The sequence below is a fragment of the Lactuca virosa genome, chromosome 4, assembly GCF_052849685.1.
Source record: "Lactuca virosa cultivar CGN04683 chromosome 4, Lactuca_virosa_CGN04683_v6, whole genome shotgun sequence".
In the NCBI taxonomy this organism is placed as follows: domain Eukaryota; kingdom Viridiplantae; phylum Streptophyta; class Magnoliopsida; order Asterales; family Asteraceae; genus Lactuca; species Lactuca virosa.
Genome location: NC_136429.1, coordinates 423,378,805 through 423,390,366, shown reverse-complemented (window position 1 = coordinate 423,390,366; position 11,562 = coordinate 423,378,805). Strand labels below are relative to the sequence as shown.

Sequence of the window (11,562 nt, the reverse complement as noted above, 5' to 3'; positions counted from 1 at the left end):
ATTGAAAACACAATCTAATCAGTAGTCAATAATGAATACCTTGACACCTGCTACAAACTGAAATAACCATTCATCTGGATGCTGCTAATGGAAGGGTAAATGGTAAATTACTAAATTTACTTTTGGTAATTCATGACTTGAAGTTTTAAACTCACCTCAGGAACTGGAGTGTTGTATCTCCTGATGATTCTTGATTTGCATAAATCAAGTGAGAGTTTCCTGTATATGCTACATCACCAACAACCCTACAAGTGGTTCACATTAAATTTCATCTCTTAAAATGTTTTGACATTTTTCATATAATAAATATTGTGTACTCACATCAAACTGTGCATCAAGATTTGCTTGTCCTTCAATAATTTCAATAAGCTCTTGAACCCTCTCATATCATTGAAATAATCATCACCATTACCTAAAAATGAGCTTCAATTTACAAAAAAAAAAAAACCAAACTTTTCCATATCATCTTAAAAATAATCCAAAAATAATATTTTTTTTAAAGGATGATGCTATTAAATAACTTTTTTTTCAAAGTTCAATACTAAAAACATTTTTTCCCCAAAAAAATATCATATTAATTACCAACTAATGAACATTTAAAATGATATATTACATAAATGGTCCATTTGTGAAAAAAATTACATAAATGGTTTATATTTATAAAAAAAATACATAAAAGGTCCATACGTGAAAGAAAATGACAATGTACATTCCATTAACAAAATGTTAAAAAAAACGGTCGTCTAAATGAGATCTAATAAACATCCTTAAATTCTGACAAAAGACCGAAATACCATTCAAGCCTCAAACAACATAATCTGCTTATGTTTTTAGAATTTCATCGAAACCACATGAATATGAAATTTTCTCAACTCAAATGATTGCTATTTTTTAAACTATTTCCAACCATATACCAAAAATACCCTTTATTTTTATTCATTTTTATAGCTCTATGTAACCATTCATTCAACCAACTCTTTACTTTAAGATAAACCACAAATATCATTGAAATAACCATCACCATTACCTAAAAATGAGCTATAATTTACAAATCAGTTTTGACAGCTTCTTTCCAAGATAAGTTGATTCTTTTATCTCCAATAAATGATGGTGACTTTGCATGGAGTGGTTGTATTTACAAAACCAAAATATTATCAAATTATTATCTGTATACTATTATATATATATATATATATATATATATATATATATGTATTTAAAATGCAAGAAACAACATTGTAGTTTTTATTTAATAAGAAGAAATTAGAACAGTAATATGTGTAAAAAAACAAATTAGATTTTTAAAAAACATAATCACCTCTATTATTTGAAATGAACAAATTAACTTTTCAGCAGAAAGAGTATCAATGTAGACTGCAGGCACTAAATTCTCAAATGGTATAATATTTAATAAGCCAGGTGATTACACCTTTGGAGAAATGTTTTGAAGAAATCTTTTTTTGTGCAATTTTCTTCCTCAATGTTGCGATCCAAGCTAAAACCACGATTAGGACTGAAATTTTAAAAAGTTCATTGTTAAGATATTAATTTTAATAATAAATATGAAATATTAAGCTTTACATTGTCGAAAAGTATAAAAACAGAATATAAAAGAAAATGAATATAAAAACAGGAGTGAATTGGAAAACCTTCTGCCAATGATAAAACGTATGACTATTCCTCTTTCTTCAAGATTCTTTAAAGAATAGCCTATTAAATTCAAGTGGCTTTGTAAGTTAATTTATCATTCTTATAATATAAAGATTGTATTTTTATAGGTATTAAGTTAAACATAGAGTAACATTAGAAAGGAAATTTAGAATATTATTTTATCATGAACTGGCCATCAGGCATCCATGATCCTCTGAAAGCATTTCTTCTTAATTTGTTACCAAATCCAGTGTAAATGCCAATCACAGCAAGAAAGTTTTTGTTAGAAGATGACTTCAATTGGTTACTATGAAAACCTTGACTTTTTGCTAGTGTTATTTTCATCTCAGTTTCCACAATTCTTCTCTCTAAATCCCTGAAAAAGACGATTGTGCTCATAAGATAGTTTAACTTTAACTCATCAAATTAATAATAGAACATAATGCAAAAGAGAAATAGGAAGACCCAAAATTTACTTGCATCATAGGACCATTAGCTTGTCTTCAACAGTAAGAATCTTTGGTCTCTGCCATTATTAAAAAACACAGAAACATAGTAAAAATAAGGATAGAAGGTAATGAAGGTATATTTTTTTTTAATAAATTGTGTGAAATCATAATGAATTATCAAGAGTCATAAGTTATAAAAACATACATGGGAAGAATTCTTAAATCAAAGATTAGATAATAATGTTCTGTTCTCGGCATCTTGACATCACATGGTAAGATCGGGCATGAACATTTCCCATATCCATTTTCAATTAGTAATTTTTATGTAATTAGAAATCTTTGATTTAAGAGATGGAAAATGAAAAAACATATACCACAGCTATCATGAAGTAATTTATGTAAGTTCATACCAATCATCAAAGCCCTAAATTATGATATCAGAAGAAAACAGAAGGTACTTGTCTACAAATCATAAAATTATGTAGTTTCAGTTCATCTCAATCATCAAATTAACATAAAAGTCCGTTTCTGAAAACATAATCCAATCAGTAAGCCCTAAATTTAAATTTCAGTGGACTAAGGTAAAGTTGCACTCATAGTTATAGCAAACCTTCAGGAAAGAATACGATCATCATAAAATTCAGAAGCAAACAAAAGGAACATGTCAGAAAACATATTGCAAATTAATAAGATCGTGATTACATGGGAAAGATTTATATGTAAATTCAACAACGGGGGTTATTCCATCTCTAGATCCGATACAAGTAAAGCTTGGAAGTCTGATCAAGGTTAGGAAGGTATAAAACATACTGCAAATTAATAAGATCGTGATTACATTACCTTAATGTTAAATCCATCTTTTGCATTGGTTTCTACAGACATGGCCCCGAAATTGCGAGCTTTATTTCCCCTTAGACTATTGTTACTTGCCTGTTTGACCACCGAAATTCTTAATGAACAAAGGAAACTGGATAAATTTCATCTAATTAAAAAGAATGCCATGCGCACCTTTTGTCAACAAGATCGGTTTTGTTCCCGATAAGGACTATATTCACATCGTTGCCTTGCTAGACGGAAAACCCTACAATCTGAGATTGATGAAGAAGATTGAAGTAGACGGGAATGGCTTCTCTGTTTCTTTAGGTTACGATTGGAGAGAGAGAGAGAGAGAGAGAGAGAGAGAGAGAGAGAATGACGAACGAAAGAAGACAATTAGGCCTTCCGGTATACCAACGACGAAGAGGCTCGTGATCTACGTGGCCACGAGCGTTGTTCGTGCACACCACCCCGGCCTACCGTGGTCGGGCGTTTTCGTGGTGGTTTGTGGTGGGGAAGACGAACGACAACGCCCAATCAGGGCTTCTTCTTCTCTCAGCTCTTCTTCTTCTCCCTCTGTCTCTCTCTCTTCGTTCTTCTATTCGTGGTTGTGGAGGGTACTCCATGGCTTTGTGGTGGGTGGTGGTGATCGATCTGGAAGCTCTCCACGACCGTTGTCGTGGAGAGTATAGCAAATGGCCTTATGTAACGGTGTTTGGCCAATACATATGATGTCAGCAAATAATCCAATGGTGGAGAATATAGGATTGAAATGCAATCAATGGCCCTGATTGTTTTAGGTTAGAATTAAAGGTTCTCTTTTAATAATATTTAAAGACTAGAATCAAAATCAAAATCATTTTAGAACTAAGAATGTGTAGTTTAGTTAATTTATTTTTTGAACATCAACCATTCATTGTTTTCTTCTAAAAAAAATTGATTGCTTAGTTCTACAAAATTAAAAAAAAATCGCAATAATAATAAATCTGTCAAACATTTTTGGGATATATACACTAAAATCCTAATATTTTCAACGATTTAATAAGAAAGTTTTAAACTTTATTTTTTGATGGTAAAGTCATATTTACTGACAGTTTTTGACACGCTTATCTTTTTTTGCCGGTTACTCGATAATTAGGGTTTTACTGTCAAAAAATAAAGTTTAAAACTTTCTTGTTAAATCGTGAATTAGGACTTTACTGCAAAAAAAAAATAATAAATAAATAAAATAAGACTTTTTGTCAAATGGTTGAAAATATTGACACTTTAGTGTATAGTCTTGGTTTCCCTATAAACAAATGATTTTATCAGCCTTGTGAGACCCAAATCCTATCCCAAGAACTTTTAATTGTGATATTTGTTGCAACACAACTGTTTTTTTTACCATCATCATCTTTGCTCTGCTACAATCACGATCAAGGGAAACAGATGCAAAAGAGAGAACAAAAAAGGGTGAGAAGACTTGTAAAACTTTCTTCTTGATTCACCACCTAATCTTAAACTGAAAAGAGGAGACGGATTGTACAAACACAACTAGCACCCGCTTAGTCAAAATGGTGTGAATGTGGAGAAGGGGGTAAGAAGGACAATTTTGTCTTTTCCGATTTCTTAGTTCTCCATTTTTAAGAATGCAAAAAGTCAACACAACTCTGGTTCTTTCTTTCTTGATTATCTTAATTTTTTCAATGTCGGTTTGTTGAGATTAAAAAAAACTATTTACAAGAAACAAATGTTAAAGATTTCAATAGGATCCAACTGACTAGAGCACATTGGTCAGATTCCAATAATTCTCCTACTTAAAGATTATCATACCATTAAATTTATAATAAAAAAGGGATATATATACACTAAAGTCTCAATATTTCCAACGATTTGACAAGAAAGTCCTAAACTTAATATATATATATATATATATATATATATATATATATATATATATATATATATTGTAAAGCCCTAATTATCGATTAACCGGCAAAAAATGATAAACGTGTCAAAAACTGTCGGTAGTTAGAACTTTACTGTAAAAAAAAAACACTAGGACTTTCTTATCGAATTGTTAAAAATATTAGGACTTTAATGTATATATCCCAATATTTTTAAACACATTTTAGTTCATGATAATTAAATAAAAAGAATATTAAACACTTGTAGGTCCTACAATAAAACTCCAAATCATTTTATCCATCATTTATTTATTTTAACCTTATGGATAATTGGTTAATGTCTGTAAGGATATGAGTTAGATACAATTTAATATGAAAGGTTGATGTTAGGATGAAAGAGGAGAAAAATCGACACCTTTTAGAAGAAGAAGTATGGTTCGTGGGAAAATGTGAAAAGAGGAGCGGCCCCTCTGTAAACATTTCATTGGAAGGCAACGACGATGGACTTTAACATGTGGGCAGCAGATGGATCAACATGCAGGCAGCAAATGAAAACTGAAAACCACATTTATAAGTAGTAGGGAAATTAATATGTATATAAATAATATGTGATGAACAATCAAAGTTTTTGACACAAAATAGTAATATTGTTTCTTAAAAAGTATATGCATTGCTAGATTTCTAAAAAGGAGAAATTTGAGTACATATTAATTATCTATCCCAAAATTAGATAGGATTAAAGAAATTTGTGGATTCTACGGTTGAAAAACCATTTTTGAAAAAACAATCGAGACAAGTCGAGTTATCTGGTTGAAGCTGACAACTTAGTTTGAGCTATCACAAATAACTTAGGCTATCATCCACTTGCCAAGGTATATATACTTAATTTCGGGGAGGCTTGTCTACAGTTGCTGTTCCATTCACCTTCCGCCATCTGCTGCTTCTTCGACGCTTCCGAGTGTTTCCTCACCGCCTCCCTCGCCCAATCACATACAGTTGCTTCCACCACCTTCTATTTCTTTCATCTACCTCCTCTTTTGGAGACGATCACTAAACCTCCAGTTCCTTCCATTCCCTACCCGCCTCAAAACCACCGCCTCACTATGTTCTATTTCTTCTATACCTCAAATATTATGTTCTTCTTCTACGACCAGCATAGCCATGAATCCACTCTTTAGTAGTTGGTTTCCTTCATGCTTTCATAATTCCTAAAAATCAAGCTGCTTTAGGTAATTGTCTGAGTTCGATTTCAATGTAATTGCTCCAATCGTTCCATCAATTGCCTCAATTGCTTCAATAGTTTAATCAATCATGGAGCACAAATCGACTGCAAAAGCTTTTTCCTTTTAATAAAACCCACCAAGGTAAATTTCTTGAACACACGTATGTTTTCATTCCTGCGTTTGCAAATTTATAGGTTTTTTGTTACATCTGTCGGATACAAAAGGCGTTTAACAGAAAGGGAAGACGATGGAGGAGGCGGAAAAGAAACTGGAGACAGAAGGGATTGGCTGCATCATTCCGATGAGCAGTTACAGGTTATTATCCAAACCGCTTTTTTTAGGGCTTTTTTCTATATTTATTTTTTAAATTATGTTTACTTATTTTGTAAATGATTTTGTTAATTATGTTTACTTATTTTGTAAATAATGTTTCAATCTGATCAAATTTCAGTATGATTTGAATTGAACCTCCGTCTTCCAATCAACCTCCACCATGAATTTGATTCTGACGTCACAGCCATCATCGCAATATCTATGACTTCGTCTCTCCCGATCTCCCGATCACTTAGCAGGGACCTTTATATTTTGATTTTCAAAATCGATAAAAATTGACATGTATGATTTTAGACTCTGGGAATCCTCAATTCTATTCGCCTTTGGAATTTATGTAGAGTTGGCATTTTGCACTGGTCCTATGTGCAAATACAGAAACAGGAAACAAACTGTATAGGTATTATGCTTTTTTTTGGTTGTTGATATAATATAAATCTCAATAAACAACTACTTTTTGTTTTATTTTATTCATGAATCTTAAAAAATAAAAATGATTGGCAATGAAATAGGAACTCATTTTAAGTTGAGCATAATTGCACACCACCTGTTTGATGTTATGCCTCAGTGGAATGTGACATAGTTTTATTCTTCTAAAGTTCATAATTAGTGATTATGAACATCAAAGAATATTTAGGTTCATAAATATTTGCACTCATGGATCAACCACTCTTCTAGACACATCGTGTATTCTTATATATTAAATTCGACTTAACTTTCCATGCACATAATGGCAACGATTAATGCTACAATGACACTTTTGAACAACAATTTGAATGGGATTTCTTATAAGTGGGAATTCATGACTTATTTGTTGAACATGCAATAGATACATGCAGGATTGAGCCAAGGTACCAAGAGATGGCGAGTAGGAATATTGCAGAAGCTACTGAAGATGGGGTTATAGTAAGAATTATAGCAGGGGAACTTGGGGATGAATATACACATGAATTTTAGGGAACACCCACCATGTTTCTTGATATTAATATATTATATTAATTCACATGAATTTTAGGAAACAATGTTGTTTTCCTCATTCCGATTTCTGCAGCTTTATTTTCCTTTTTTTAAACCTTCGGTCCATTATTTTTCTTCTTTTAAAAACTTTGATCCCTGTCCCTCACCGACTCAAATATTTTGACCCGGTCAACTTTCGTCTCTCCACCAACTCCCTCGCCCAGAGTCCTCCAATAAGATCCTCCATCGCTATTGACCGTCTTCCTTTTCCCAATTTACATGGATCACACGGATGAAAAAACTTTTTATCATTAGGAGAAAGCAGCAAACTTTTTATCATTAGGAGAAAGCAGCGTGCCATATATGTCACTAAAAGAATTAGGGCTGGCAATTCTCGACACGGCCCGCGACACGACACGAAATAAATGAGTTTGGGTTGAGTTTTTCAACCCGCCAACCCGTTTATTAAACGGGTCATATATGGGTTTCTCAAAAAATAAACGGGTTGACCCGCCAACTATTTATATTTTTAATAAAAAAAAATTTATTTTTAAATGTATTTATGTATCAAATCTTAATATTTAATAAGTATTATATAATATATACCATTGATTCATAGACCATTTGACTGTTTTGACATTTTGACTCGTGGTGGATGACCTAAGGTCATAAGTCGTAACCTGTAAGGCTAAGTCTGTAACCATTTTGCCCATTTTTCCTAAATAATAATCTCAAAGTTTATGTTCCACGAACCCAAATCTGACCCACGAACCCAAATCTGACCCACGAACCCGCCAACCTGTGAACCCGTATAAATAAATGGGTTGGCGGGTCATATATGGGTTTATGTTCGAAACCCGTCAACCCGTGACCCGCCAACCCGTGACCTGTATATTTAAATGGGTCGTGTTTGGGTTGGCATATTTTGACCCGCCAACCCGTGACACGCCAACCCGAACACGACACGATTGCCAGACCTAAAAAGAATGATTACCACCAATGTTTTTTTTAGTATATAATTTTGTTTTGATGTCACTTATTTTGGTTTGATGTGTAAAAATGTTTTGGTTGCAAGCAGTTGCTCTTTACTTTCTGGAAGCTGTGGAAGCTGTGTATTTGACAGGTGACTTTAGTTTAGTTGTGTACGTACAATATTGTTTATTAGAAGAAGTTTGTTACGTTTAAAACTTTTCATTATATTTAGATATAACAGGTTTTTGTTTTTACAGACTTTTATCATCTTTTAAGGAAGATGAGACAGAACAAATAACTATTGTGGATTGAAATGTAAGATTTTGTTGGGTGTTACTCATTTTTTTGGTTTCTAGATGTAACAAAAATACAAATAATTATTAGTTGCTAAATTTGGTGGTGGTTTCTCAACATCATAATCTGGAGATAATAATATTAATAATGTCAATTAAAAAATATGGACAAAACTTAATGGTCTCATAAGATCACAATCACAAGTAGCTACTTCAGCAACTATTCCAGCTGATGAGCTCTACACTTTTGTATTTGCTTCTGTTGAGGAAGAGATCATTTCATTTGCAGATGCTTCTTATTTGTTTTCCATTCTTCTTCACTTTATAAGGAGGTAATTCTATTTAAATTGATTGCAATTATAGGTTAGAGATATCGATGAGGTAAAAGTATTGAAGCATGACCTTATCATGAATGATGTTCTCAAGTATGTTGTTTGCTCTCCTTTATCTCTTTCTATGTCTCTCTATTCCAATAATGGAGTTCTAAAAACCCAGTTTCAATGGTCAATTTGGTGATTGTCAGTAAATGATGGTAAATAAAGTTCACTATATCTGATTATGCGTAATTAGTATCGATAATTTTTGAGGTACATCATATTTTATTTTGTCACGTTCGTGTGTTTTAGAGATTTTTTAACTACATGTTTTATTGATTGTCAACTGTATTCTTCACCTTTTTCTTAGAATAATTGAATTGGGATTTTTTATTACTATTTGATTGTTTATTTTTATATTCAATTAGGTGGTCTTGTACATAGAAAAAATCCGAAGATTAATCACAATTTGCATGCATTCTTAAATAGCCAACAAATGCCAAATTATGTTTTCAAAACCCGACTATGTTCTTCTTCTATGTATAACTAATTGTTTCAGGATGAGTAATTTGGATATTGTTCTACAAGAAAAAGATGTCTGCTTTGGTAATGTCAAAGGAATGATCCCATATGGAAAGGGTAAATACAGATGGAAAAATGGAACGGTTTATGAGGCGGGTTGGGAAGAAGGAAAAATAGAAGGTAATCTTGGAATTTCAACTTTATTTTTAGGTCATTTTGGCGTACCACGTGTTCAATGAAATGTTTATGAGTATTAGTGCTACATTAAACTCAGTCCTTTATGTGATTTCGAATCTATTTTTTTTCATTTGTGATTTATATCTTATCATGTTGAGGTTTTGACCTCTGGTTTTTGTAGTAAATACCGATTTTGTGGAGTATTATGTAGAAGGAATCAGGTTTTAGCAAAGCGAAAGGTGGTGGTTAAAGAAATAATTAAAAGTGGAGGAACAATGCTTATCCACGAGGTAATTTTGCTAACCAAGCATTAATACCTTTTGTATTCACTAATAATATCAAAATTTTATTGTAGGTGCAACTAAAAAATATTATAGCTAATTCATGAATTTGGAAAGAGAGGAGATATGGTATCCGAAGATTGATTAGGTTGGTATATTTGCAACCACTTAAGAGACCACATGTATATCCGTACATGAGACAAATACTTATGAATTATAGAATTTAAAGTTAAATGGTTTACAAGATGGTAGTAAAATATGTTGTTCATCAAAAATTATGCATGTTGTGTTGGGTAAATCTGTATATTGATTAACCAATTGATATTTTGGTTTGGTTTTGTAGGGTGTGACAAAAAGAACTTCAAAAAAAGAGAGAAAAAAAAAGTTCTAATACCAACTGACCCCCGCAACGCTGGGGAAACTCTTTCCTAGTTGTTAGGAAGCTTGAATTGCCTCCAAGCATACCCAAATTCGGCTTGTGTCTTCAACTTTATTATATTTGTATTATTTTTAATCTATGTAAAATAAGGTCTTAACTCTCCACCTTGAACCTTTAAAGATTTGGGTTTCTATCCACGATACATACTACAATACTTGTGGAAGAAGTTCTCCATTTTGATCATCACTATAGCATATCATAAAGAAGTTCAACTTTGGGATTTGGGTTTCTTGGATTTTGAACTCAATTTCAAAAGAAATTTCAGCTTCCGTTATCTACTTGAAGACTGCTGCAGCCATTTGGAAAGAACTTAAGGAAAGATTTCAACAGAGTAATCCTCCAAATAAAGCGTGATCTGATGTATGGAGTAATGTAATCTCTGTATATTACTTTCAATAATAGATACATGTATTTATACAACGAATAGAAACTGGAAAAGAGAGAAATACTCCTAAGTATGTGCTAAGACTAAAGTGACTTTAAGTGTAAGACTATTTCAACTATACACGTTTTTATTTTGCAAATACCCTCCGGCAAGCTCAAGAGCGGGACGAACTTGCAGCTTGGAACGAAGAAAAACAACTCGATCTTTGGCTAATGGTTTGGTGAAGATATCGGCTAATTGGTCTACTGAAGAGACTTTACATATGCTTAGCTGCCCAGCCTCAACCTGTTCTCTAATAAAATGAAAATCCAAGGTTATATGTTTGGAGCGTGTACTAATAACCGGATTTTTACTCATGAATATAGCCCCGACGTTGTCACACATTATCATTGGCGGATGTTGAATTGGAGCCTGAAGATCAGAAAGTAGTTGTTTTATCCACATGAGTTATGCAATAGTGTATGCCAAGGAGCGATACTCAGCTTCGGTGCTTGATCGGGCTACAACCTTTTGTTTTCTAGAGGTCCAACTGATGAGATTTGGTCCATGAAATACAGCAAACCCATATTGGGAGCGACTGTCATCACGATCTCAACCAGCATCTGAATACGCATGTAGAGATTTTGTTGTGGTTGGCTTGAAATGTAGACAATGGCTGATCGTTCCTTTAAGGTATCAGAGAATGCGTTTAACAGCTTGCTAGTGCCGAGTGGTTGGGGAGTGCATATACTGACAAACACGGTTGACAGAATATGCAATATCCGGGCGGGTGATAGTAGCGTACTGAAGGGAGCCAACCACCTGTCGATACAAAGTTGGATCAACAAAGGGATCACCTTCACGTTGAAGTCGGATTTGAGGATCAGCA

At 32.9% G+C, this 11,562-nt stretch overlaps 2 long non-coding RNA genes across 4 annotated transcripts; both read left to right on the top strand.

Moving 5' to 3' along the window:
- Positions 1-5,567: 5,567 nt before the first annotated feature.
- Positions 5,568-7,841, top strand: LOC145109001 (uncharacterized). Of its 2 annotated transcripts, XR_013708697.1 has the most exons (4): positions 5,568-6,165; positions 6,249-6,339; positions 6,476-6,754; positions 7,184-7,840. It is a non-coding gene; the product is annotated as an uncharacterized LOC145109001 (long non-coding RNA). The 2 variants fall into 2 exon arrangements; XR_013708696.1 differs by having other exon boundaries at positions 5,568-6,339; positions 7,184-7,841.
- A 15-nt stretch (positions 7,842-7,856) lies between these two features.
- Positions 7,857-10,413, top strand: LOC145109002 (uncharacterized). Of its 2 annotated transcripts, XR_013708699.1 has the most exons (7): positions 7,857-8,434; positions 8,541-8,598; positions 8,940-9,001; positions 9,450-9,592; positions 9,771-9,879; positions 9,945-10,018; positions 10,214-10,413. It is a non-coding gene; the product is annotated as an uncharacterized LOC145109002 (long non-coding RNA). The 2 variants fall into 2 exon arrangements; XR_013708698.1 differs by having other exon boundaries at positions 8,940-9,592.
- Positions 10,414-11,562: the final 1,149 nt, after the last annotated feature.